General features: G+C 32.5%; 2 pseudogenes; both read right to left on the bottom strand.

The window, feature by feature from the left end:
- Positions 1-22,384: 22,384 nt before the first annotated feature.
- LOC150032973 (uncharacterized) lies at positions 22,385-23,132 on the bottom strand (annotated as a pseudogene).
- Positions 23,133-23,268: 136 nt separating this feature from the next.
- On the bottom strand, positions 23,269-27,027 carry LOC150032972 (uncharacterized; annotated as a pseudogene).
- Between the last annotated feature and the right edge of the window lie 343 nt (positions 27,028-27,370).

The following is a 27,370-nucleotide window of genomic DNA, read 5'->3' as shown; positions in this document are numbered from 1 at the left end:
AGTGCAACTATGGGATTTAGTTAATGAATGGAGATTAATTTAGTGGAGTGACCTATTAGTTAACGAATGGAGATTAATTTGGTCTAATGAGTTTAGCCAATTAATCTCGGATCGTTGGAGCCCATGATCTGTAGGTCCGCGAGGTCCCCTTACTAGCTCGTAACGGACTAGCTCTAGAATAGCGTGATAAGTTAATTTGAAACGTTCAAATTAGAATTAAGGAAATTACTAATTATATGAGATATAATTATGTTTAATTTTAGAATTAAACGAAATAGGAGAATTTATATATTTAAATTTGATTTAAATATATAAAGATGGATATGTATTAAAATTAATTTAATATTTGATATTAAATTAATTAAGTTTTACTTAATAATTAATTTATAAAATTAATTAATTTTTCATTTTAAAATCAAATTTTGATTTTTAGATTGGAAAACAAAAACACAAAATGGAAAAATGGATTTTTCCATTATCCATCACCAAGTAGCTCACACATATTGCATTGTCTTGGCCTTGTCTTCTCCAAGCATAAGCTGCAACTCATGCAGCTCTTCTCTTTCTATGTTGATCTGCAATATAATGAGAAGATTGGAGTGAAAATCGAGCATGCAATCAAAAGAGTTTTGAGAGAAAAACTGGTTTGAAGAAAGGTTTTTCAACAAGGTTGCATCAGTGAGCTTTTTCTCTTTCATCCCTTAATTCAAGCTTGTTTTGAGTCCCACAACGCAATCTAGAGCACCAAGAGAATAGTAGGAAAAATCTTGAGGTGGTCTACAACAAGATATGAAGAAGATAGCAGCTGGAGATGCAATTTTGAAGAAGTTCTACAAGAGGTATGTCTTGAAACTCACTTTTTATGCAAAAGCATGCTTTATATTTTGCCAAAATTAGTGAATTTGAATGCTTAGATGATCCTTGTGCTTCCGCTACTATTGATACAATCCTACAATAAATATGTAATATTTATATGTTAATTAACTCCATATTAAATATAATTTAATATAGTTACTTAATTAATTAATTAATTGTTAATTATGATTAAGAAATAATGGAGATTGGAGGTTAGCATAAATATATGATACTTATGATGATTAATTAAATGTACATTAAATAGGATTTAATATATTGTTATTTAATTAATGTGTCAATTAATTGAATAAGGGTTATTTAATTAATTAGCATTAAGGGCATAAAAAGAAATTCTTTGAGAAGGGGTTAATCCTTCTCCATATAAATACATCCTCATAACCATTTTAGGTAAGGTTTTGCTATCACATAAAAGCCTAGCATCCACCTTCTCTCTAACTTCTCTTTAGAATTCTCTACCTTTTCCTTCTCAAAGTTCTTCAAGACCACACTTCTAAGTTTTTTTAATCCTAGAGAATAGGAAGGTAATCTCGTTGGTGTTGTCCTTCTACGTTGGAGAAGTTCGAGATTATTAACAATGGTGGAAGAAGAAAATTAGAGGAATCAACAAAAGTTGTGATTTCTCCTATTCTTCCTTTTTCAAGCATGCTATGTGTGTTTTTTTTTTTTTTAATGTTTATCCTACAAATGCATGATTTGTTTTCTGTTTTTTTTTTAACAAAATTCAGTTCATGAGAAGGGTTATAGATTTTATATTTCATTTTTTTAGATAACGGTTATAAGAATAATGAAATTAGAATTAAAATCTATAATCAAGAGTTGCATGCAAACATATGTCCAAATTAATTTTAAATGGTTTAAAATTAATTCACATAGACTTATGTTAAATGCGTTTCTAATGAGATTAAAAATAGGTTGATTTTTTAATTTGTTTTAATAGAACTAAAATGAACTCTGTTAAAAGATTAAATTCATAAAATAATTGTCCATAAGGGACCTTTGTCTAAGGAACGTTCTAGCTAGGCTGAAGTTTTTAAGCTGACAAAAATATAGCACCTCTACCTAGAAACCGACCTGGAAGGTGAATTGGACAAATATTTTATAAGCATGCAATAAGTTATCAATTATGTTAAAGAGTTTAATGAATGAGATCACATATTGTTAAATATTCTATATAAGTGTTGTAAGCAAATTCACAAAGAACTTAGCTAAATATTGATTAGCCGGATTTTACTAAGTTAATAAACTCAAAAGGTAGAACACTCAGTGGAGGAAAAAGATGTATATGATATGTAATTTTTCCACCTACGCTCTCCCTAAAAGTTCATCGGGTGAGATTCATGCTCAGCCTCGTGGTGCATAGGCGCACCCTCTCTTAAAAAGGTATTTACATGGGACAATATCAAGGTGAATGGAGAAAGTGTTTATATTAAGTGGGAGAAGGACGTGTGACAACATATCTTGTGGTCTCCTTCATTAGTTTGTAATGTTTCTTTTATGCTCGGCCTTGTGGTGCTCTTGGCGCACCCTCCCTTAGGAAGGTATTTGCATGGAGGAAGGGTATTACAAACTCCAAAAATGGATAAGATTGATATAATCAATTGTTCCAATCATATTCTTCCCTAAGGCAGACTGGTTGGAGCGGGACTATAGAGTTGAAAATGAAGAGTTACATATACGATATAGCATTAAGGCAGTTAATGTTTTATCAACCAAATGAATGGTAATTAAATATTATGTGAATAAGGAGTTATTCTGGGATAATATTTGATTGAGAGTGTCTCACTTCAATGATAGGAATAACTGTATACCTTGAGGTGGCATTTATTCCAAATCACTGAATGTATCATCACAAAATAAATAATGTTGGGTTCATTATTAGTAGTGTTTGCTAAATTTATTGGATTAAAATGAAAAATGAATTCTTTGCACAAATGTCTAATATAAGTAATATGTGTTGTATCAGAATGTTTAACTCAATCGTTACTTTGCTTGGCACTAAAAAATAAATTGGAGAAAATTATACAACATGAAAAAATACGATGAATACAGTTTTGGTTGTAGATGACCTCAAATTCGTTCTCATGGAGGAATGTCCTCCGACCCCTTGGCCCAACACATCACAAAGTGTTCGTGATGCTTACAAGAGATGGACCAAGGCCAATGACAAGGCAAAGGTCTATATTTTGGCAAGCTTATTTGAAGTCCTAGCAAAAAAGCATGAGACCATGATCACTGTACGCTAAATCATGGACTCACTGTGTGACATGTTTGGAAAACCTTCCTCACAAATCATGCATGATGCTCTTACGTTCATCTTCACTGCACGGATGACTGAAGGATCGTCTGTTACGGAACATGTCCTTAACATGACGAACCATTTCAACATTACTGAGATGAATAGAAGTCTCATAAATGAGCCCAATCAGGTGAGCTTTATCATGCAATCGCTGTCGGATAACTTTCTGTAATTCTATAGGAACTGTGTTATGAACAAAATTGAATACAACCTCACCACCCTCCATAACGAGCTATGCAGACTTTTGAGTCTTTGATGAAAGCCAAAAGAAATAATGGGAAGGAAAACATTGCTTTCTCCAAAAAGAAAATTTTCAACAGAGGTTCAATCGCTGGAAATAAATTTGTGCCTCCATCTTCATCTGGTGTGAAGAAATAGAAACAGAAGAAGGGCGGAAATGGGAATAAAGCCACCACTGTTGCTATCGCCTAAAAGGGCAAGAAGGTCAATATTGCAAAAGGAACATGTTGCTATGACTAAATCTATCTGGATTCTCTTATCCATTACCACATATTATAATAATGAGATATGGAAAATGAATGTCAAGACTACCTTTTCGAATGGTAATCTTGACGAAACCCTCTACATGACCCAACCATAGGGATTCATTGAACAAGGTCAAGAGTAGAAAGTATGCAAGCTTAATCGGTCCATTTATGGATTGAAACAAGCATCTCTGATACTGCAGTCAAATCTTATGGCTTTGATTAAAATGTTGATGAGCCTTGTGTTTACAAAAAGATCATCAATAGTTCAGTAGCTTTTCTTGTGTTGTATATGGATGATATCCTACTCATTGAGAATGATGTAGGTTACTTAACTACCATTAAAGAATGACTAGTTGCTCAATTCCAAATGAAAGATTTGGGTGAAGCACAATTTGTTATAGGGATCCAAATTTTAAGGGATCGAAAGAACAAATCACTAGCTTTGTCTCAGGCATCCTATATTGACAAAGTACTTGTCAGATATTTGATGCAAAATTCTAAGAAGGGTTTATTACCTTTCAAGCATGGAATTATCTTGTCTAAGGAACAGTATCCTAAGACACCTCAAGAAGTTGAGGAGATGAGACGGATTCTCTATGTATATGCAGTAGGTAGCCTGATGTTTGCCATGTTGTATACTAGACCCAACATCTACCATGCAATGGGAGTAGTCAGTACATATCAATTCAATCCATGATTTGATCATTAGACAGTAATTAAAGCTATTCTCAAGTATCTTAGGGGAACGAGAAACTATATGCTTTTGTATAAGGCTAAGGTTTTGATCTTTACAAGATACACTAACTCTAATTTTCAAATAGATAAGGATTCAAGGAAATCCACATCAGAATCAATGTTCACTCTGAATGGAGAAGCTATAGTATGCGCAACATTCAGCAAGGTTATGTTGCGGATTCCACCATAGAGGCTGAGTATATAGCTGTCTGCGAAGTTGCTAAAGAAGTTGACTGACTCAGAAAATTTCTTATAGATTTGGAAGTTGTTCCAAATATATCCTTGCCCATCACACTTTATTGTGATAATAGTGGTGTTGTGTCCAACATAGCCACAAACGTGGAAAGCATATAGAGTACAAGTATCATCTTATTAGAGAGATTGTGCAATAGGGAGATGTGATCATCACAAAGATTGCCTTGGAGCACAATATTACTGATCCATTTACAAAGACTCTCATGGCTAAAGTAGTTGAGGGTCACCTAGAGGGTCTGGGTCTACGAGATATGAGTCACTTAAGCTAGGGTAAGTGGGAGATTTTATTGGGTATATTGTATGCCCTAGTTTATTATATTGTATATTGATACTTTACTTTATATTATATATTGATACTTTACTTTTCTACTCATCTTTTATTTTATATTGATACATTCCACTAGCTTTGGATAAGTGAGAGATTGTTAGGATTGATGTCATAAATCTAGTGTGTCTCGTGGTTTATAGTTTTGTTAACACAAATTATTTATCTAATAAAATCATAGGTATTTTATTTGACATTTAGACACCATTAATTCAATCCAATAAACTAAGATCCAAGGTTATATGATGTCACTTGAACAGTATGTGGTTGACATACAGGTGGTTCACGTTAAGTAATAACCTAAAAGGTCTATAGTAAATAGATGAAGATTGGGTGCCTTATCCTAGTAACACTGCATATACGACCCACTTTGTAATTGTTACATGAGATGTAAGTGTTACAAATAATAGAACCATATTGTTCATGTAGAGACATGTGAGTGGAGGTATCTTGTATTAAGGAGTTTATACATAGACTGGACCACAAAATAATTAGTTTCTTTTTTTAACACCGTTACTTGAAGAAACTAATATTTCACTAAGATGACCATAAGAAACTTGACCTTAATCTTGAGTGAGTTGTGAACTCCTCTTTATGACGGCTGTCCTTTGAACTGTATGAGTGAGAGTGGTCATGATAGTTGACTCAAAAAGCCTACCATTTTGGGGATTTGTCTAATTAAGGAGCTGAGAACATAACTACACAAGATGAAATTCACTCCTTCCCATTTCTTTGGAAAGTAGATAAATTGCTCCCTTAATAGCTAGTTTCGAGTCTTGAACAATGAGGCCTCAATCTCTCCTTGGCCCAAGAAGTGTTAGTTTATCGTTGGACTATAAACTGTTTGTTCATTAGAGGAATCAATGGTGCTTGAGAAGTTAGATGTAACTATAGGGGTAAAATTGTAATTTGACCCATATTTAGTTATGAACGATTTGTGAAGGGTCGATCCACTATTGGTTGATTATATCCATAGACACAGAAATATATTTGCAGTGCGAAGAATGCAACTATAAATCTTTAGAGAGTGATCCATAATTAATGAATATTGATTAATTGGATTAAAAAAGTTTAATAAATTAATTTCATATCATTGGAGCTTCTAATTTGTAGTTCTATAAGGTTCCCTTGTTAGCTTACTAAAGGATAGTAATGGGGAATGATTTAAATTGTTCAAATCAAATAAGAAAATTTTATATTAATGAAATTAGTATATAATGGTTAATTATAAATGTGATCTATAATCCAAATTATGTAAGAGAGATATATTTAAATAAGATTCAAACATTAGATTCATAAAGAGATGTATACATATAAATATGTAATATTTAATATTTATATGTTTACATATAAATATGTAATATTTATATGTTAATTAACTCCATGTTAAATATAAATATAATTGATTACTTAATTAATTAATGGTTAATTAATTGATTAAAAATAATGGAGATTGGAGGTTAGCATAAATATATGATATTTATGATGATTAATTAAATGTATATTAAATATGATTTAATATATGGTTATTTAATTAATGTATTAGTTAGCACTAAGGGGATAAAAGGAAATTCATGGAGAATAGTTATATTATAACCATTTTAGGTAAGATTTTAATATCACACAAAAACCTAATCTCCATATTCTCTCTAACTTCTCTTTAGAATTCTCTACCCTTTTCCTCCTCAAAGTTCTTGGAGACCACACTTCCAAGTTCTTTGAATCCTAGAAAATAAGAAGGTAATCTCGTTGGTGGTGTCCTTCTACGTTGGAGTAGTTTGAGATTATTGACAATGATGAAAGAAGAAAACTCGAGGAATCAACAAAGGTAAGTTGCAACTTCTCCTATTCTTCCTTTTTCAAGCATGCTTATATATATATTTTTTAATAGTTATCCTACAAATGCATGATTTGTTTTCTGCTTTTTATTTCTTTTAAAAATCTGTTATCTAAATGCAAGGCGTTCACACGCTTCCGGGGGGGATTTGATCCCTTCAAGCGGGAGATATGGCTCTACGGGTTGGAACAGAACAGGCTGTCTTGGTGATTGCAGTTGGGAGTTTGAAGTTGTTTTTTGAATCAAAGTTTATGTTGTTAGATAATGTTTACTATGTTTCTAATTTTAAAAAGGACTTGATTTTAGTTTCATGTTTGTTAGAACACTATTAATGTATCTTTTATTTGGGATAAAGTGTTTGTCTCGAAAAATGGTATTGATATTTGTTCTGTAGCAAATGAAAGCAACTTATATATACTAAGACCGTTAGTATCTAAAATGCTCCGTAATATTGAAATGTTCAACACTACAAACACTAAAACTAAGAAAGGAAAATTTTCATGTTTGGCGTCTGAGACTAGGTCACATTAATCTCAATAGGATTGAGAGGTTGGTTAAGAATGTACTTCTAAATGAGTTAGAAGAAAATTCTTTACCTGTATGTGAATCTTGTCTAGAAGGAAAGATGACAAAACGACCTTTTTCTAGAAAAAGTTATAGAGCTAAAGAACCCTTAGAGCTCATACATTCAAACATTTGTGGTCCGATGAGTGTAAAAGCTAGAGGAGGGTTTGAATATTTTGTCACTTTTACGGACGATTATTCAAGATATGGGCATGTTTACCTAATGTAGCATAAGTCTGACACACTTGAAAAGTTGAAGAAGTATAAGATTGAAGTTGAAAATTTGTAGGCAAAAAGATTAAAACACTTCGACCAGATCGAGGTGAAGAGTACATGGATATTGACTTCCAGAATATATGATAGAATATGGAATCACATCTCAACTCTCAACATCTGGTACACCTCAACAAAACGGTGTATCAGAAAGGAGAAATAGAACCCTGTTGGACATGGTTCACTTTATGATGAGCTATGCTTTTCTACCTATCTCGTTCTGGGATATATAGTGGAAACTGTATTGGAATACAAAAACAAGCACCGGAAGAAAACAGGATCATTAACTATTCTAATTTCTTAATTATGACATCAAAATAAGCATATTCATAGGGTAATAAGATGGTTTCAAGAAACACATACCTTTGAAGAATTCCTCTCTGATCCAAGCTGCTCCTCACGAATTCTCAGCTCCAAATCTTAGTGAACCACCAATAGATCTTCTCTACTATTCTCAACCTTGAATTTGAGTGGTGGAACTCAAAATTGAAGTGAATTTGTGAAGGAAACAAAATGGGTTTCAGGTGAAGAACATTTTCTCTGTTGAAAACTAATTTTTCTGCAACTCCTTCTTCATCAGAAATTTTTTAGAGTTTTATATATCATCTCATGTAAGCACTGAGGCATTGGTCAATGCCACTTCAATTCTCACTTGCAAGTTGTGGCTAGGTGTTTGTATAATGTGAAAACACATCCAATTTGAAAAAATTGGATTTTTCCACTATCAATATAATTTTCATTTTAAATTCTTGTTTCAATTAATTTCAAATCAACTAAAACTTATTTAACTGATTCAAAATTAATTAAATTCAAATTTTCAAAAATTAAATTTCTCAAATTGAATAAAAAAAATAAAAATTAATTTGATTTTAATTAATTAAATAACAATTTAATATCAAATATTAAATTAATCACACACTTAATATTTAAACACGAATCCTATTCATGTAATTAAAGTTTAAATCAATATTTAAATATTATAAATTCTCCAATTTTGTTTAATTTCGATAAATTAAACGTTAATTAATTATATCAAATATAATTATACAAACCTTAATTTGAATTTGAACTATTCAAATTCAAACCCTAAATTCAATTTGAACATTTCAAATTGAAATTCAATTTGAACACTTCAAATTGATATCAGTCCAAATTCATTCAATTTACTAATTCAAGGTGTCCATGTTTTACGAGCTAGTAGAGGGATCTTATGGACCTACAGATCATGAGCTCCAACGATTTGAGATTAATTGGCTAAAACTCTTTAGACTAAATTAATCAATATTCGTTAACTATCGAGTCACACCACTATAGCTCGATAGTTGCACTCTCCTCACCGTGAATATATTTGTGTCCACTTGAGTTAACCATAATCAGTAAGTCGACCATTTACAGGTTATTCGTAATAATGGTTCGGTCAAATGCTATTTTACCCCGAAATTACGTCTTGCTCCTTAAGTTCCACTGATTCTCTAATGAATAATTAGTTTGTGATCCAATCACTAAACTGGATTCCTCTCAGGCTAATGAGAGGGTGGAGCCCCTTGCTCAAGACTCGGATTAAGCACTTAAGAGAATAACCTTTCTTCTATCTCTCAATTGGGAAGGCATGAATTCCGTCTTGTATCCTATGTCTCCAGTTATCTACCCGATCTTACCCCTGAAATGGGAGGCTTATTGAGCCGATGTTGTTGAGCCAACCCTCACCTATGCAAATCTAAAGATAATCCCGAATAAACAGGAGTTCATAGTTAGCTCAGGATTAAGATCGAGTTTCCTAGATTATCTAAGCGAAATAGTCAGTCTTAAACAGTAAATAGCGTTATAAAGTAAGAGTGACTTATTTCTTGGTCTGATCTTACGCAAACTCATTGCATAGAATGCCCCCACTCCTTATGTCAATATATGAACGAATCAGGATCGCTTTGTTTGTAGCACTTTTACAACAAATTGTAACAACTACAGAGTAGGCCGCATCCGATAGTGTTACCAGAATAAGGCAGCCAACCTTATTCATATACTATAGATCATTTAGATTATTTACTTAAACCTGATCCACTCTTATGTCTCCACATAAAGTTTAATTACTCATGTAATAGTCATGGATCTTTTAATTTATTGGATTTATTTCTAAAACGAAATAAGAAATTCATATATTCAATATAACTTTATTAAATAAAACTTCAATAACAACTTTATTGAATTACAGAATGAGTTTATTATTTACAAACCACGAGTTTTAGGACAAAAAAATGAACTGAGAAGCCTGTAGCTCATTGAGAAATGTAGTCAGGTTATATTCTATCTTGTTCATTAATGCATTAATGCGAAATTGCAAGAAGCTCTTCAGAAGAGACTCTAGAATAAAATTGACTTGACTCCTCTCATCTAGGACAACTCCGTTTACCTCTGCCACATTGAAATGGACCATCATGTCCAGGACATGTTCTCTAACAGAGGCCTCTTCTTTCATATGTAGTTATAAACGTATTTGATAGCATCATGCCTCAGGGAGAAGGACGGTTGTCCAAACATCCCTTGTAGAGATTCCATAATCTCCTTGGCAGTATACATGCTTTCGTGTTTCTTAGCCAAGTCATCAGATATGTTGGCAAAAATGTAGACATGGGCTTTCTCATTCGCCTTCGTCCATCTGTCACATGCTTTTCGAATAGTTCGGTTTGCATTTGAGTTAGGGATGGGAGGACACTTCTCTATAAAAACGAACCGTAAATCATCTATCACCAGTATTGTGTTTAAATTTGATTTCCATGTAGCATAATTGTCCCTAGTTAAAATATATGAAGCCAATAATTATACTAATGAACTAGTCATTCTGAAAATATAAACAAATTCTTTGTTAGTGAATTGCTTTTAAACCCAATCATGTTTTAGCAAAGTAATAATGTACCCAAATTTCATTATTTTTGCAATGATACTATAGTGAGTCAGAATAAGTGCTATCGAGGGGTAGTCAAATACTCCTTCACTAACGCAAGATATTCTTAACTAAATACTATCTTCAGAATAACTCAATACTTCGATAGTCATTTAGCTACCATTTTTTGTCAGAACTTACTAACACTTTAGTAATTCTATAAGTGTAACCCTCCATTTTTAGACCTCAGAGGTCGGCCCCAATGATGCTACCAAATTGGAAAGTCAAGATTGGAAAATGACCTAAGAAATCCTATCCATATCTGGAGTTTGAGTTGTTTCGAATCCTATGTTACAACCCTTCAAGGGGATAGCCATCGTTAAATGACTAGTAAGGCCGACTTAAAGGCAACAAGAGGCGCAACATAGGAATCTCATGGTCCAAACAAAGGGAAGAGACCGTAGGACATGTTGACACATATCCTTCACCCACTTACTATGAACTATTTCCCCTATTTACCTTAATCTTAATCCATATAAACACTTTCCGAATGGTGGTCACTCCCAAGGTAACACGAAACGTTATATGAATCTCATGGTGTGAACTTTCTAGGGATGTGAGAGTTGAAACAAATATATTGTATGTTTGATTTTACATTGAACAACTTCCCTTCATTCACCTTAATCTTGAGTCATGCAAACACTTTTCAAATGGAGGTCACTCACAGGGTGACACAAAGCGTCGCAAGAATCTCACACTATGAAACTCTTAGGACGTGGAATCAAAATCAAAACATCACTTTTAATTTTATTGTGGACAACTTCCCCTATTCACCATAATCTCGATTTATGTAAACACTTTCCGAACGGAGGTCACCTTTAGGCTGACACGAAGTGAAACATGAATCTCGATTGTGAACTCTTAAGGACGTGAGAGCTAAAAATAACATATTTTATATGTTATTAATCCACTAAAGTGTTATTAAGTTCCCACCAAAGTGTTCTAATAACATATCATATATGCTATTAAACTCTCAGTGAAGTGTTCTAATATTTGTTTGGGTATATCTTTACTTAGGAATGTTTCGACTAATTAAACAACCTAAGTCTAGGTGTTTATCTAAGTATAACATTTATATTTAGATTTAACCTACGATGTCTAGGTGATAAACCAGTTTCAAAACCCTACACCGCTTACGTATTGCTCATAAAACTGGTTAACAATGCTCAATTATTCAGCCATAATCCCCAGGTAGAAGGTGTTCTGTAAAACTTATATTAAACATCTGAAACCCTAGACATGTATACTATATATTATAATACTTTATAACATACTTTCAGTGCATGTAACATACTTCCTATGGTGGGATTTTAAATCTACATGGCATACTCTATGTACATACAAGATTTATTTAATTATAACATACATCACATGCATAAATAATTAAACACATATTGATATGGTTCTAGTTTTCGCATTTTCAAGCAAACAAAGGCCTAATGATTACAATAATAACCAAAACTGGCTCCAAACACTTCTGAACCACTCAAATTGCCCTGAATCGGACCTTCAATGCTCAAAATCAGGCTGAATCGGGCAAAAAACCATCGAATACCATCAAGCATCGAGTATGCCATTGAGCATCGAGTATGCCCTCAAGCATCCAGTATGCCATCGTGCATCGAGTATGAGCATCAAGTATGCCATCGTGCATCGAGTATGACATTGAGCATCAAGTATGTCATCGAGTACCATCAAGTATGGCATCGTGTATCGAGTATTTCACCAAAATACCATCGAGTATGCCATCGAGTACCATCAAGTATGGCATCGTGCATCGAGTATTTACCTAAATACTATCGAGTACCATCGAGTATGGCATTGTGCATCAAGTATTTTCCAAAATACCCTCAAGTATGTTATCGAGTACCATCGAATATGGCATCGTGCATCGAGTATTTCACCAAAATACCATCGAGTATGCCATCGAGTACCATTTAGTATTTACCGGTGGCTAAAAATCCAGTTCTTGCTACTCGACCTTCTTCACTTCTTTCTTCAATTACAACCTAATTGCAACTCTAATGACTCTGATTGAATTATAGACACTTAATCACACATTAAGGCCCACCAATCAAGAGCCAATTACAAGAAATACAACTTAATTGAAGAGAATTCAATGTCAAAACTAAGAAAAACCATATCAGTTCACCATTTTCATACAACTGATGAAAAACACCCACCAAAGCAAAATTAACTCGAACTAAATGCTTAAATGATGCTCTGATATAAATTTTTGGAATATAGAAACAAGCAACGGAAGAAAACAGGATCATTAGGCATTCTAATTCCTTACTTTTGACATCAAAATAAGTATGTTTATAGGGTAATAAGATGGTTTCAAGAAACACATACCTTTGAAGAATTCCTCTCCGATCCAAGCTGCTCCTCACGAATTCTCAGCTCCAAATCTTCAGTAACCACCAAGAGATCTTCTCTACCATTCTCAGCCTTGAATTTGAGTGGTGGAACTCAAGATTAAAGTGAAATTGTGAAGGGAATAGAATGGGTTTCAGGTGAAGAATATTTCTCTGCTGAAAACTAATTTTTCAGCAACTCATTCTTCTTCAGCAATTTTTTAAAGTTTTATATATCATCTTCATGCAAGCACTAAGGCATTGGTCAATGCCACTTCAATTCTCACTTGCAAGTTGTGGCTAGGTATTTGTATAATGTGAAAACATATCCAATTTGGAAAGATTGGATTTTCCACTATCAATATAATTTCCATTTTAAATTCTTGTTTTAATTAATTCCAAATTAACTAAAATTATTTAACTAATTCAAAATTAATGAAATTCAAAAATTCAAAAATTCAATTTCTCAAATGGAAACAAAAATGAAAATTAATTTGAATTTGATTAATTAAACATATTTAATTAATTAAATAACAATTTAATATCAAATATTAAATTAATCACACACCTAATATTTAAACATGAATCCTATTCATGTGATTAATATTTAAATCAATATTTAAATATTAAACTCTTCAATTTTGTTTAATTTCGATATATTAAATGTTAATTAATTATATTGAATATAATTATACAAATCCTAATTTAAATGTGAACTATTCAAATTCAAACCCTAAATTCAATTTAAACATTTCAAATTGAAATTCAAATTAAACACTTCAAATTGATATTAGTCCAAATTCATTCAATTTACTAATTCAATGTGTTCATGTTTTACGAACTAGTAGAGGAACCTTATGTACCTTTAGATCATGAGCTCCAACGATTTGAGGTTAATTGGCTAAAACTTTTTAGATCAAATTAATCAATATCGTTAACTACCGAGTCACACCACTATAGCTCGATAGTTGCACTCTCCCTACCGTGGATATATTTGTATCCACTTGATTTAACTATTATCAGTAAGTCAACCCTTTACAGGTTGTTCGTAATAGCGGTTGAGTCAAATGTTGTTTTACCCCCAAAATTATGTCTTGATCGTTAAATTCCACTAATTCTCTAATGACCAATTGGTTTGTGATCCAATCACTAAATCGGATCCTTTTCAGGCCAATGGGAGGGTGTGGCCCCTTTTTCAAGACCCGGATTAAACACTTAAGAGAACAACCTTTCTCCTATCTCTCAATTGGGTAGTGTGAATTCTGTCTTGCACCCTATGTCTCTAGCTATCTACCCGGTCTTACCCTTGAAATGGGAGGCTTATTGAGCTGATGCTATTGAGCCAACCCTCACCTATGCAAATCTAAGGATAATTCTGAATAAACAGGAGTTCATAATTAGCTCAGGATTAAGATCGAGTTAACTAGGTCATCTTAGCGAAATAGTCAGTCTTAAACAATAAATAGCGTTATAAAGTAAGAGTGACTTATTTCTTGGTCTGATCTTATGCAAACTCATTGCATAGAACGCCCCTACTCCTCATGTCAATACATGAACGAATCAGGATCACTTCGTTTGTAGCACTTTTACAACAAATTGTAACAACTACAGAGTGAGCTACATCTGATGGTGTTACCAGAATAAGGCATCTAACCTTATTCATATACTATAGATCATTTAGACTATTTACTCGAACCTGATCCACTTTTATGTCTCCACATAAAGTTTAAGTACTCATGTAATAACCATGGATCTTTTAGTTTATTTGATTTATTTCTAAAACAAAATAAGCAATTCATATATTCAATACAACTTTATTAAATCAAACTTCAATAACAACTTTATTGATTTACAAAATGAGTTTATTGTTTACAAACTACGAGTTTTAGGACATAAAACCCAATAATCTGCAACTTACCTTTTAAACCAGGTTCCATCAAAGAGTTTATCTGGAAAACCTTTTGAATTATGAAGAGGTCGTAAAAGTAGTATACAGCATCTCAGGATTTGGAAAAGTCCAGCACATGTTCTTGTGGAAAATTCGAAGAAATTGGAACCATGTTCTATATTATGTCTATTTATAGGTTATTTTAAAAAAACGAAAGGTGGTCTATTCTTCGATCTAAAAGAAAACAAAGTATTTGTATCGACAAATGATACTTTCTTAGAAGAAAACTACATTAGAGAACATAAGCCAAGGAGCCAAATATTATTAAATGAAATTTCTAGAGAAACTACTAAAACAACAAGAGTTGTTGAAGAGGAGAGCACTTCAACAAGAGTTGTTGATGTTGTTTCATCTAGTCAAACACATCATTCTCAAGTGTTGGGAGGGTCTTAAATTAATGGGAGGATTGTAACCCAACCTACTCACTATTTGGGTTTAACAGAAACTCATAACATCATATTAGATGATAAGGTTTAGGCTATATCGTCTTACAAGAAGGCGGTGGTTGATGTTGACAAATATGAATGGATCAAAGTCATTAATAAAAAATGGAGTCTATCCACTCCAATTATGTCTGGGAACTTATAGATCAACCTAATGGAGTTAAACCCATAGGTTGAAAATGGATCTACAAGAAGAAAGCAGGTGTAAATGGAAAGGTGCACACCTTTAAGGCTAGACTAGTAGCAAAGGGTTATACCCAGGTTGAGGAAGTGGACTATGAAGAAACTTTCTCACTTGTTGCTATGATTAAGTCTATCCGGATTCTCTTATCTATTTCCACATATTATGACTATGAGATATGACAAATGGATGTCGAGACTGTCTTTTTAAATGGTAATATTGACGAAACCATCTACGTGACCTAACTAGAGGGATTCATTAAACAAGGTCAAGAGCAAAAGATTTGTGAGCTTAATTGATCCATTTATGGATTGAAACAAGCATCTTGATCTTGGAATATAAGGTTTGATGTTGCAGTCAAATCTTATGGCTTTGATCAAAATGTTGATGAGCCTTGTGTTTACAAGAAGATCATCAATGGTTAGCTTTTCTTGTGTTGTATGTAAATGATATCCTACTCATTGGGAATGATATAGGTTACCTGACTACCATTAAAGAATGACTAGCTACTCAATTCCAAATAAAAGATTTGGATGAAGCACAATTTGTTCTTGGGATCCAAATTATAAGACATCGAAAGAACAAATCAATATCCCTGTCTCAGGCGTCATATATTGACAAAATGCTTGTTAGACATTCGTTGCAAAATTCCAAGAAGGGTTTATTACCTTTTAGGCATGGAATTATCTTGTCTAAGAAATAGTATCCTAAGACACCTCAGAGGTTGAGGAGATGAGACAGATTCCCTATGCATCTACAGTGGGCAGCCTTATGTATGTCATGTTGTGTACTAGACCTGACATCTTTCATGCAGTGGGAGTAGTCAGTAAATATCAATCCAATACAGGATTTGATCACTGGACAATAGTTAAAGCTATTCTCAAGTATCTTAGGAGAACGAGAAACTGTATGCTTGTCAATGGTGCTAAGGATTTAATCCTTATAGAATACACTGACTCTGATTTTCAGACTAATAAGGATCCAAAGAAATCCACATTAGGATCAGTATTCACTCTGAATGGAGGAGCTATAGTATGGCGTTGCATTAAACAAGATTGTATTGCGGATTCCACCATGGAGGCTGAGTATGTAGCTGACTGTGAAGCTGTTAAAGAAGTCGTTTGGCTCATAAAATTTCTCACATATTTGGAAGTTGTTCCAAATATGTCCTTGCCTATCACACTTTATTGTGATAATAATGTTGTTGTGACAAATTCCAAGGAGATTTATAGCCACAAATGTGGAAAACATATAGAGTGCAAGTATCATCTTATTAGAGAGATTGTGTAACGGAGAGATGTGATCGTCACAAAGATTGCTCGAAACACAATATTGCTAATCCATTTATAAAGGCTCTCATGGCTAAAGTTTTTTAGGGTCACTTGAAGGGTCTAGGTTTACGAGATATGAGTCGTCTAAGCTAAGGCAAGTGAGAGATTTTATTGGATATATTATATGCCTTAGTTTATTGTATTGTATATTGATACTTTACTTTACATTGGATATTGAAACTTTACTTTCCCACTCGTCTTTTATTGTATTTTCATACATTCGACTGGCTTTGGATAAGTGCGAGATTGTTTGGGATTGATGTCCTAAATCTAGTGTGTCTCGTGGTTTTTAGTTTTGTTAACACATATTATTCATCTAATAAAATCAGAGGTATTTTATTTGACATTTAGACAACATTAATTCAATCCAATAAACTAAGATCCAAGGTTATATGATGTTACTTGAACAGTATGTGGTTGACATACAGGAGGTTCATGTTCAAGTAATAACCTAAAAGGTCAATAGTAAATGGATGAAGGTTTGGTGCCTTATTCTAGTAACACTGCGGATACGACCCACTTTGTAATTGTTACATGAGAAGTAAGTGTTACAAATAATATAAGTCATATTGTTCATGTAAAGACGTGTGAGTGAGGATATCCTGTGTAAAGGAGTTTATACATAGATTGAACCATAAAATAATTAGTTTCTCTTTATAACACCGTTACTTGAAGAAACTAATATTTCACTAAGATGACCATAGAAGACTTGACCTTAATCTCGAGTGAGTTGTAAACTTCTATTTATGACGACAGTCCTTTGATCTATCTAGGTGAGAGTGGCCATCATAGCCGACTCAGTAAGCCTACCATTTTGGGGATTTTTCTGATTAGGGAGCTGGGAACATGACTACACAAGATAGAATTCACTCCTTCCTATTCCTTTGGAAAGTAGATAAATTGCTCCCTCAATAGCTAGTCGGGGTCTTGAACATTGAGGCCTCAATCTCTCACTAGACCGAGAGGTGTTAGTTTATTGTTGGACTATAAACTGTTTGTTCATTAGAGGAATTAGTGGTACTTAAGAAATTAGATGTAACTGTAGGGGTAAAACTATAATTTGACCCAGCTGTAGATATGAGTGATTTGTGATCGGTTGATCCACTGTTGATTGGTTATATACATGTACACAGAAACATATCTACAATGCGAAAAGTACAGGTATCGGTAGTTAATGAATATTGATTAATTGAATTAAATGAGTTTAATCAATTAATCTCATATCATTGGAGCTTCTAATCTGTAGATCCATAAAGTCCCTTTATTAGCTCATACAGGATCGTAATAAGGAACATTTTAAATTGTTCAAATCAAATGAAGAAATTTTATGTTAATGAGATGAACATATGATGGTTAATTATAAATATGATCTATAATCCAAATTATGTAAGAGAGACATATTTGAATAAGATTCAAATATTGGATTTATATGAATTAGATTCATAAAGAGATGATACATATAAATATGTGATATTTATATGTTAATTAACTTCATATTAAATATGATTTAATATATAGTTATTTAATTGATTAATTAATAGTTAATTAATTGATTAAGAAATAATGGAGATTGGAGATTAGTATAAATATATGATGATAATTAATTAAATGTATATTAAATAGGATTTAATATATGCTTATTTAATTAATGTGCTAATTAATTAAATAATGGTTATTTAATTAATTGACGTTAAGGGTACAAGGGAAATACTTGGAGAAGGGGTTTAACCTTTCTCCATATAAATATACTCTTATAGCCCATTTAGGGTTAGAAGTTTTCATTACACAAAAACCTAGCCTCCAAGTCTCCACCTTCTCTCTAAAAATTCTCTACCCTTCTCCTCATCAAAAATTCTTGGAGTCTACTCTTCTAAGTTCTTTTGAAATCCTAGAGAATAACAAGGTAACTTTGTTGATGGTGTCCTTCTTCATTGGAGAAGTTCGAGATTGTTGATAACAGTGGAAGAGGAAAGCTAGAAGAATCAACAAAGGTGAGTTTTGTTTTCTTCTCTTCTTCCTTTTTTCAAACATGTTTATAGTTTTGTTTGAATGTTTATCCTACAAATATATGTTTTATTTTACTGCTTTCATTTCTATAAAAACGAATGTCTAAATGCAAGGCATTCACACGCTTCCATGGGAATTCGATTCCTTCAAATTACATTTTTTAGGAAATATTAAAGTTATTGTAATTGTATTTATATTCTACTTTTTAGGATGCCAAAATTCCGGACTATTATTGCTATATAGTTTAATAATGCATGTGATGTATGTTTTAAATTATATCAGTTATATGTTGTATAAAGTATGTCTTATAATTTAAAATCCTACCATAGGTTAAGCATGATTATGCATCATATTTAAATATAATTGTTATATTTAAAAGTATGTATACATACATGAATACTATATAGTTTGCATGATTATAATATAGTTTGTATATTATAATGTTTTAATGAATTATTAAAAACATGTATACTATATAGTTTTCATTAATATTAATATAATATAATATTATGAATGTATATAGTTTAATAATGCATGTGATGTATGTTTTAAATTATATCAATCATATGTTGTATAAAGTATGTCTTATAATTTAAAATTTTACCATAGATTAAGTATGATTATGCATCATATTTAAATATAATTGTTATATTTGAAGCTTAATTTATATTTAATTGTATGTATACATACATGTATATTATATAGTTTGCATGATTATAATATAGTTTGTATATTATAATGTTTTAATGAATTATTAAAAACATGTATACTATACCCTTTTCATTAATATTAATATAATATTATTTTATGAATGTTAATGAAAGTAAAATGCATATAGTAAGGTTTTAGTTCATTATTCTTAATATAAGAGTTATATTGCACAATTAAAGAATAATGATAATTAAAACAAATTATGCATGATGCATGACATTACTTAGTTTAAATATAATTGTTATATTGGCAATGTGTTTTGATGCATGTTATAGGGTTTAATTTCATTAATTATATAAAAGTTATATGACATAGAAATTAAAATCTATAATAAAGAGTTGCATGTGAACATAAGGTTTTTAATTCATATTTTTTTAAAAAGGTTTAAAAATTGAAAATTAAAACTTGATGATAAAATATTTCTAATAAATATTAGAAATTAGGTTTAATTTTTATTTTTTTAAATATGATTAAAAAGAATTAATAAAAGATTAAATCTATAAAATAGTTTGGCTATAAGGGACCTTTGTTTAAGGAAGGTGCCGATCTAAGGAAACACCCGACTTGGGAGCCTTGCTGGAAGGTGAATTAGTCAAAGGATTTTATAAGCATGCAATAAAGTTGGTACTTTATTTAAGCGTTTAATAAATTTGACCTTATTGTTAAACTATCCAGTATAAATGTTATGTTCAAACAATTAACAAATACTTAGATAATAACTTAGGCTAAGTTTACCTAAGTATGCATCCTAGAGTTTAAAATACTTAGTGGGAGGAAAAAGATATACATATCATGTTTCTTCTTGTGCTCTCTTGAAAAATTCACACTATGAGATCTATGCTCGAACTCGTGGCGCCCTAGAAGTATCCTCCCTTCGAAAGGTGTTTTCGTAGGTCAATATCAAGATGAATGGAGAAAGTATTTATAATATGTGGGAGAAGGACGCATGTCAACATATCCTAGGTCTCCTTCATTAATTTATGTTGTGAGATTTCATACTCAGCCTTGTGGCACCATAGAAGTGTCCTCCCTTCGAAAGGTGTTTGTATGGAATCAATATCAGAGCGAACTCCAAAAATGGATAGGATCACTTTAGTTTTTGCTCCTCCCTTCGGCAGACTTATTGGAGCAGAACTCTAGTATTTAAAATGAAGGGTCACATTCACAAGAAATTGTAAAGGAAGTTAATAATTTCTGACCAAAACAATGGTAACTGGTTATTATAGAAATAAAAGTTATTCTGGTGTAGTAATTAGTTAAGAACGTCTTAATTCAGTGAATGGGTAACTAATCACCCTTCAGTAGCTTTTATCCTAACTCAATGAAGCATCATTGCAAAAATTTAAATGTTTTAGGATACATTAAATGTTTTTCCTAAAACTTGATTGGATTCAAATACTTATGCATGTACTAGTTTAGATGAGTTTGTTTGTATCAGCAATCTTGAAATGACAAGTGCTATAATTAATTTACTAGGAGTTGACAAATTAACACGGTGAAAACTACACAAGTTGGGAAAATGTGATCAATATTGTGCCAGTAATCGATGATATGAAATTTTTCCTGATCAAGGAATGTCCTCAAATCCTTGCTATTACTACATCTCGAAATATTTAGGATGTGTATGATAGATGAATGAAGGCCAATGATAAGGCCAGGGTATACATCTTGGTAAGCTTAACTAAAGTCTTGGCCAAGAAACATGAAAACATGATGCACTACACGTGAGATCTAAAGGAATTGAATTCCCAATGCGGAAGCGAATTATTGCCTTTGTGTCAATGAATCCCTTTTTTAAAGTAATTAAAACAAAGAAGAACATAAAGATAAGTACCTAACTTAAGCATGTTGTCAAATTAAATTATAGATAGGAAAGGGAAAATGATGAACTTACCCTTGAAGAATCTGTTCTAACGTGTTCCTCTCCTAAAGTCATGAACTCCTCTGCTTCTCACGTACACTTCTCCCAAGAACACGATAACGACATTGGAAAACTTGGATACCACCACAAGTGTCTTCCTTGCTATCCTTAAGATGAGAAATCATGATAGAGTTGTGGGCTCGTCAAGGATTTTGGTGAGGGAATTGGAGAAATCTTGAGAGATATCTAAAAAGGGAGAAGATGAAGAGAGAAAATCCAAGCTCTTTGAATTTTATATTCTGTGTAAAAACCAACACCCACTACTCTTCTATGATCCCCTATATATGAGAGAGATGAAGGGAGTTATTTTCATAATTAAAATTAATATGATTACAACAAAGCATGTATTATATCATATATAATATAATATATAGTTTATATTATATCACAATATAAACTAACTTTATATTCTCTCATATAACCTACAGTTTTAATATGAATAATATTCATATTAATTTTAACCTATAGTTTTTATATGAACCTCATTCATATAATTAATATTTGAATCATATTTAAATACTTATCTCTCTCTATAAACTTTATATTATAATGTATCCATATACATTATATTAATTGCAGTTCATACTATTAATTTTCTTTAATTAATTTGAACAATTCAAATTAATCCACAATAAATTGATTCTCATTTAACCCTTATTGAGATAGCAAGGGAGCCTTATGGACCTACAGATTAGAAACTCCAATGATATGAGATTAATTAATTAAAATTTTTAATTAAATTAATCAATATTCATTAACTGTTGGTCACTCTATTAAAAACCGACAGCTGCACTATTTGTACTGTAGATATATTTCTATGTCCATTGATATAACTAATCACTAGTAAGTTGACCCTTCACAAATTACTCGCAACTACAGTTAGGTCAAAATTATCTTTTTACCCACCTTTCCTTGAAATTCGATGATTGTATTTATTCTTAGATCGGCGTTCTTGTTGCAAGCGTCTTTTTTCCTATAACGTAATGATTATTAGTAGGAATAACATAACAAATATTTATAAAGTTAAAATGAAAACATTATTCATACCTAAAACTTTACACACAATCTCGATCTTACAAACTCTTCCCAATGACTTTGATCAATAAATGAATACTTTTCTAGTGGATTTATTAGAAGTTGAGGTTAATCTATAAATGGAATAATGTATTTTGTTGTTAACCAATTCTTAAACTGAGCTATACCTACAGTTTTCATAATATTCTTCCTAGATCTTGTATCAATTACAAAGGTGACCTAAATATTGAAAAGTTAGTGAAAACATTATATATACATCTACAATATCATCAAAATAAAAAGTTGAATATATGTACATCAACTGTACTATATATCTTATCTTTCAAACCAGTAGACACACATTTCCAATATGTATATACAATAGGTACATGATAATGCGTAGAGGACCTAATGAAAGACTTTAACTTAGCTCCATTTTCACCAATGGGTACGCCATCTTCATTGTATTTCACAAACTTCTTTTCTCCCACACTCCTAATACGTGTTACATCAAACATAATAGTACCTCTCTGTTCTCTCTTCTTTTGATTGGTGATTTCATTTGACCTAACAACTATTATTTCTTTGTCACCAAGCTCTAAATCTTCGTCACCCACTGTACTATGCTCCATGTGGTGTATAAATAAAAAACTGGCAATCAAATTTAAGCAAACAAAAAATCAAATGTGATTGATAAAAATTATAAACTAAAAAAAAATTATCATATTACACAATATAGAACCTACCCATAAAATGTTATGTACGTATTCATGTGCCTTCACGATTCGACTGTACATATGTTGACATGTTTTCATCCAAATCATTATTTACATCAACATTCGACATATCATTGGGTATTCTTTGACAGTGTAATATTGTATCTTCAAATTCGTCGTCATTATATTTATCTTCAAAGTCCCTTTGTGGTGGGATAAACACAATTGACCATCTAACATCACTTGGATCTTCAACATAAAATACTTGTCTTACTTTGGTTGCTAGTATAAAAGAATCAGACTTGTGACCTATTCTATTTAAATCAACTAAGACAAAATCGAGCTTATCGATTTTGATACCACTGTTGTTCTCAACCCAATCACATCTAAACACAACAACATTAAATGATAATTTAGTTCTCATATCTCTTGTATCACTCTATAAAAAGACATATCTCCAATGATGGAATTTTTATCTTTTGAACTAGACACTTGCATCGGTTTTGCAACTAAACTAACTCCACTATTTTGTACACTTCGATCCTTATCATAAGATTTTGTGTGATAGCGACATCCATTAATTACGTAACTGCCATACATAATCACAAAAGGATGAAGACCATGAGTAATCCACCTCAAGTTATCTGAAACTTCAGTATTTCCCATTTCAAGCTCAGTTGCAACCTATTGATGCATTGTTTAATGCGATGAAATAATGGAGTAGAATGCGATGGTGGAATAGGCATTGTGCATGCAAGTTTTCTCAACAAGATCTAAGTATAAATCCTACTAAGTTGCCTGGTAAGCCCAGGGTCGAACATAGAGACTAAGGACACAGTATGCGATGGTAAATTTCGATTACTTTGCGGTAACAAATAAATCAAAATGTTGGTTGGTTTATTGTTTAAGGTACAAAGTGTATACAGCGGATTTGAGAAAAGAGTTAATTATGCGAAAGATACAATGAATATGCAGAGGAACGGTTTGAGAAGGTCTTTAGCTAGCGTTTCTCGGGAATGCGTTCAAGCTATGCGATCATACTACACTCATGCGACAGCAATTCATTTTCCAATGCAAATGCGACAGCTTCTAATTTTAGGACGCATGCGATGAATGCAATAATGTCTATAGAGCTTAATCCTAAGTCTCTACTTCTTGCCTATGCAATGAAGAAAGATGCACACAGGTACAAGATGGCCGCATACAATCATATTCTATCTCTAGGGTGCATGCGATACGTTAATAGTAAATAGAACTTATTCCTAAGCTTCTATCTTTTGATTATGTGGTTCTAATCCAACTCTCCCGAGCCTAGATTCTAATATGATTTTTTCAAGCCTAGATTTTATCCTTAGACTACCCTCCTGAGTATCTCTAAAGGATGAATGACGCATACATAATACAAGATGATTGCATAAAGTGAAGATCCCATGTTATGCTAGCTAAGTGCTTCTTAACCCATTCAACAGATTTAGCTACTCATGCGTAATGTAAAGAGAGTGGATAGATATAAAGATGCAATTTTCATTTTATAAATAATTTCAAAATACAAAATGGAAATGGAAAAATAAGGGTAGAGAGCCTGGTAGCAGTATCTTGTTTCCCAAGGCTTTTACACTGAGTTATCTCTATTATGCCCAAAAGATGTTCTTACTTCCGCAAGAGTTGGCTTTCTCTCTGTTTTCTACACTCCCCAGTACTCTTCCGAGTTCACTAGGATGATCTCTCGGCGTAATCTCCCTTCACTCGTTTCCACCTTCTAAGTATGTAAAATCTAAGTATATGGTGAAGAAGAACTCTAAGGTCTGAGGAGCAGAACTGAACTATCCGAACTCCTTCAACGAAGGTGGCCTTCGGTATTTATAGAGCTTCAGGGTGAAGAACTTTTTCTCTCGAATGATTGCACTGATCGGATGTCATTAATTCTTTGTCTAATGTGTCGAATATTTGTCACCGAAAAGTTGAGTGTACTTGCTACAGTATGTCGTTAACGGCTTGTCAACTTAATTCGAAATCGATCGTTATCAGCTTTCTGTCCCATCGTTATTTATTAAGCTTTCACCCAGATGTGCCCACCTTGATGCGCTAGCTCTATGCGGCCACCTTCTTGAGCAGATTTTCGCGAGCGTAAATGATCGCATAGCCTTGCGGTCACAATCTCTTAATGTGCTCAGATGTTAATTTCTTCGGATCGCATTTCCACCTTGTTCAGCGCATTTTCCTGCATAAAATACATAAGTTAGTTGTTTTAATGCGATGGACGCATGCGATCGCAATGTTGCAAACTTATTAGTTTTGGACGCAATATTATATATTTTTACCGTCGCAATCCTGCATTGTTTTATAACTCTGTGCTGTAATAACGTGCGTTTTTGCCTGTTATCACCTACCATGAGAATTTCCGTTCCAACTCAGCCATTAAAAAGTGTATGTAAAATAATAGGTTGAACATTTTACCTCTTCTCGTAACCAAGATATAAAAGTCCGATTATGTTTCTCTTGAATCCATTTCTGATTTGTGGACTTTTTTTGATGTTGCAATTGCAAAGCCATCATATGTTTTTTTTTAAGTGAACACTGAAACATTGTATAGTTTAGATTTATATCATAAAACTAAATGAAAAAATAAAACCAAAATCATTGAAAAAACTTACTCTAAATATGGTTGCACATCAATTGTATTTTCCAAAACATACTGATGAGTTTGATATAAAATTCTTGTTTAGGTTTAAAAGAAACTCCTTTGGACAATGGTCTACCAATATTTGAATTATCTAAACAGTCTTGTGAATTATGAGTGTCAACCCCAATAGGATCTACTCCAGACAGGAAATTAGAACAAAATTCAATGGCTTCTTCTATAATATAACTTTCAGTAATACAACCTTTTGGACGATATCTATTTCTCATGGAGTTTTTAATAACTTTCATGAATCTTTCAAAGGGATACATCCATCGTAGATATATAGGCCCACAAAGTTTGACTTCCCTAACTATGTGTACTGTGAGATGCACCATACTTATGAAAAATGAAGGAGGAAAATACTTCTTCAATAAACATAATATAAGCACAATATCTTCTTCCAACTTTTCTAATTGCTGCACATTTAGGACCTTGTTGCATACCGAATTTAAAAATATACACAATCGAGTTATGGCATCCGAACATGTTTTGGTACACTAATCTTATCGCAATAGGAAATAATTGTTGTAAGAGCACATGACAATCATGAGATTTTAAACTATTAAGCTTTAAATCTGTCATCGACACAAGGTATTTAACATTCGAAGAGTAACCTTTAGGAACTTTTATTCTTGACTATGTCTTTAAAACACAACATTTTTTTTCCTTTGTAAGAGTATAACACGTGGGAGGAATGAAGATTTTTTTGTCACCGCTAACAGGAGCAAGCTCTAGTCCAATTTTTAAATGAACTAAATCACGTCTAGCATTCAATCCATCCTTACTTTTCTTTAAAATATCAAGAAGTGTACCTAAGATATTCATGCAAACATTTTCTTCGATGTGCATCACATCTAAACAATGTCTGATATGTAGATCTTTCCGATATGGTAGTTGAAGAAAAGAAGACAATATGTTCCAACAAATCTCTGAACTTCCTTTCGTACTTTGTTTTTTATTGTTCTTCTTTCCTTTAGGAAATTCAAGGTCTTTGATTTTTAAATATATAGCCTCCCCAAACAGTGGTTCCAGAATTGTACCAAGTTCCTTTTGATTGTTAAACGACTTTTTTTGGTGTCGGTATGGATGATTTCGTGCTAGAAATTTTTGATGTCTAAGGTATGCCATTCCCCCCCCCCCCCCCCCCCCCCCCCATATTTCAATCTTATAGAAGACGTATTGGCTCCATAAATTGGACATGCCTTATACCCTTTCACACAACATCCACTTAAGTTACCATATACAGGAAAATCGTTGATTGTCCATAACAAAACAGACCGTAAGTTGAATAGTTCTTCTCGATAAGCATCATAACATTCAACACTACTTTTCCATACAAGTTTTAATTCTTTAATTAGTGGTGCTAAGTATGTGCCAATGTTGTCCCCTTGTTGTTTTGGACCTGATATCAACATTGATAGCATCATGTACTTTCTTTTCATACACAACCATGGTGGAAGATTATAAATAA

The sequence above is a fragment of the Benincasa hispida genome, chromosome 11, assembly GCF_027475165.1.
Source record: "Benincasa hispida cultivar pf3 chromosome 11, pf3_genome.v1.1, whole genome shotgun sequence".
Classification (NCBI taxonomy): domain Eukaryota; kingdom Viridiplantae; phylum Streptophyta; class Magnoliopsida; order Cucurbitales; family Cucurbitaceae; genus Benincasa; species Benincasa hispida.
This window is presented reverse-complemented; position numbering and strand designations above follow the sequence as displayed.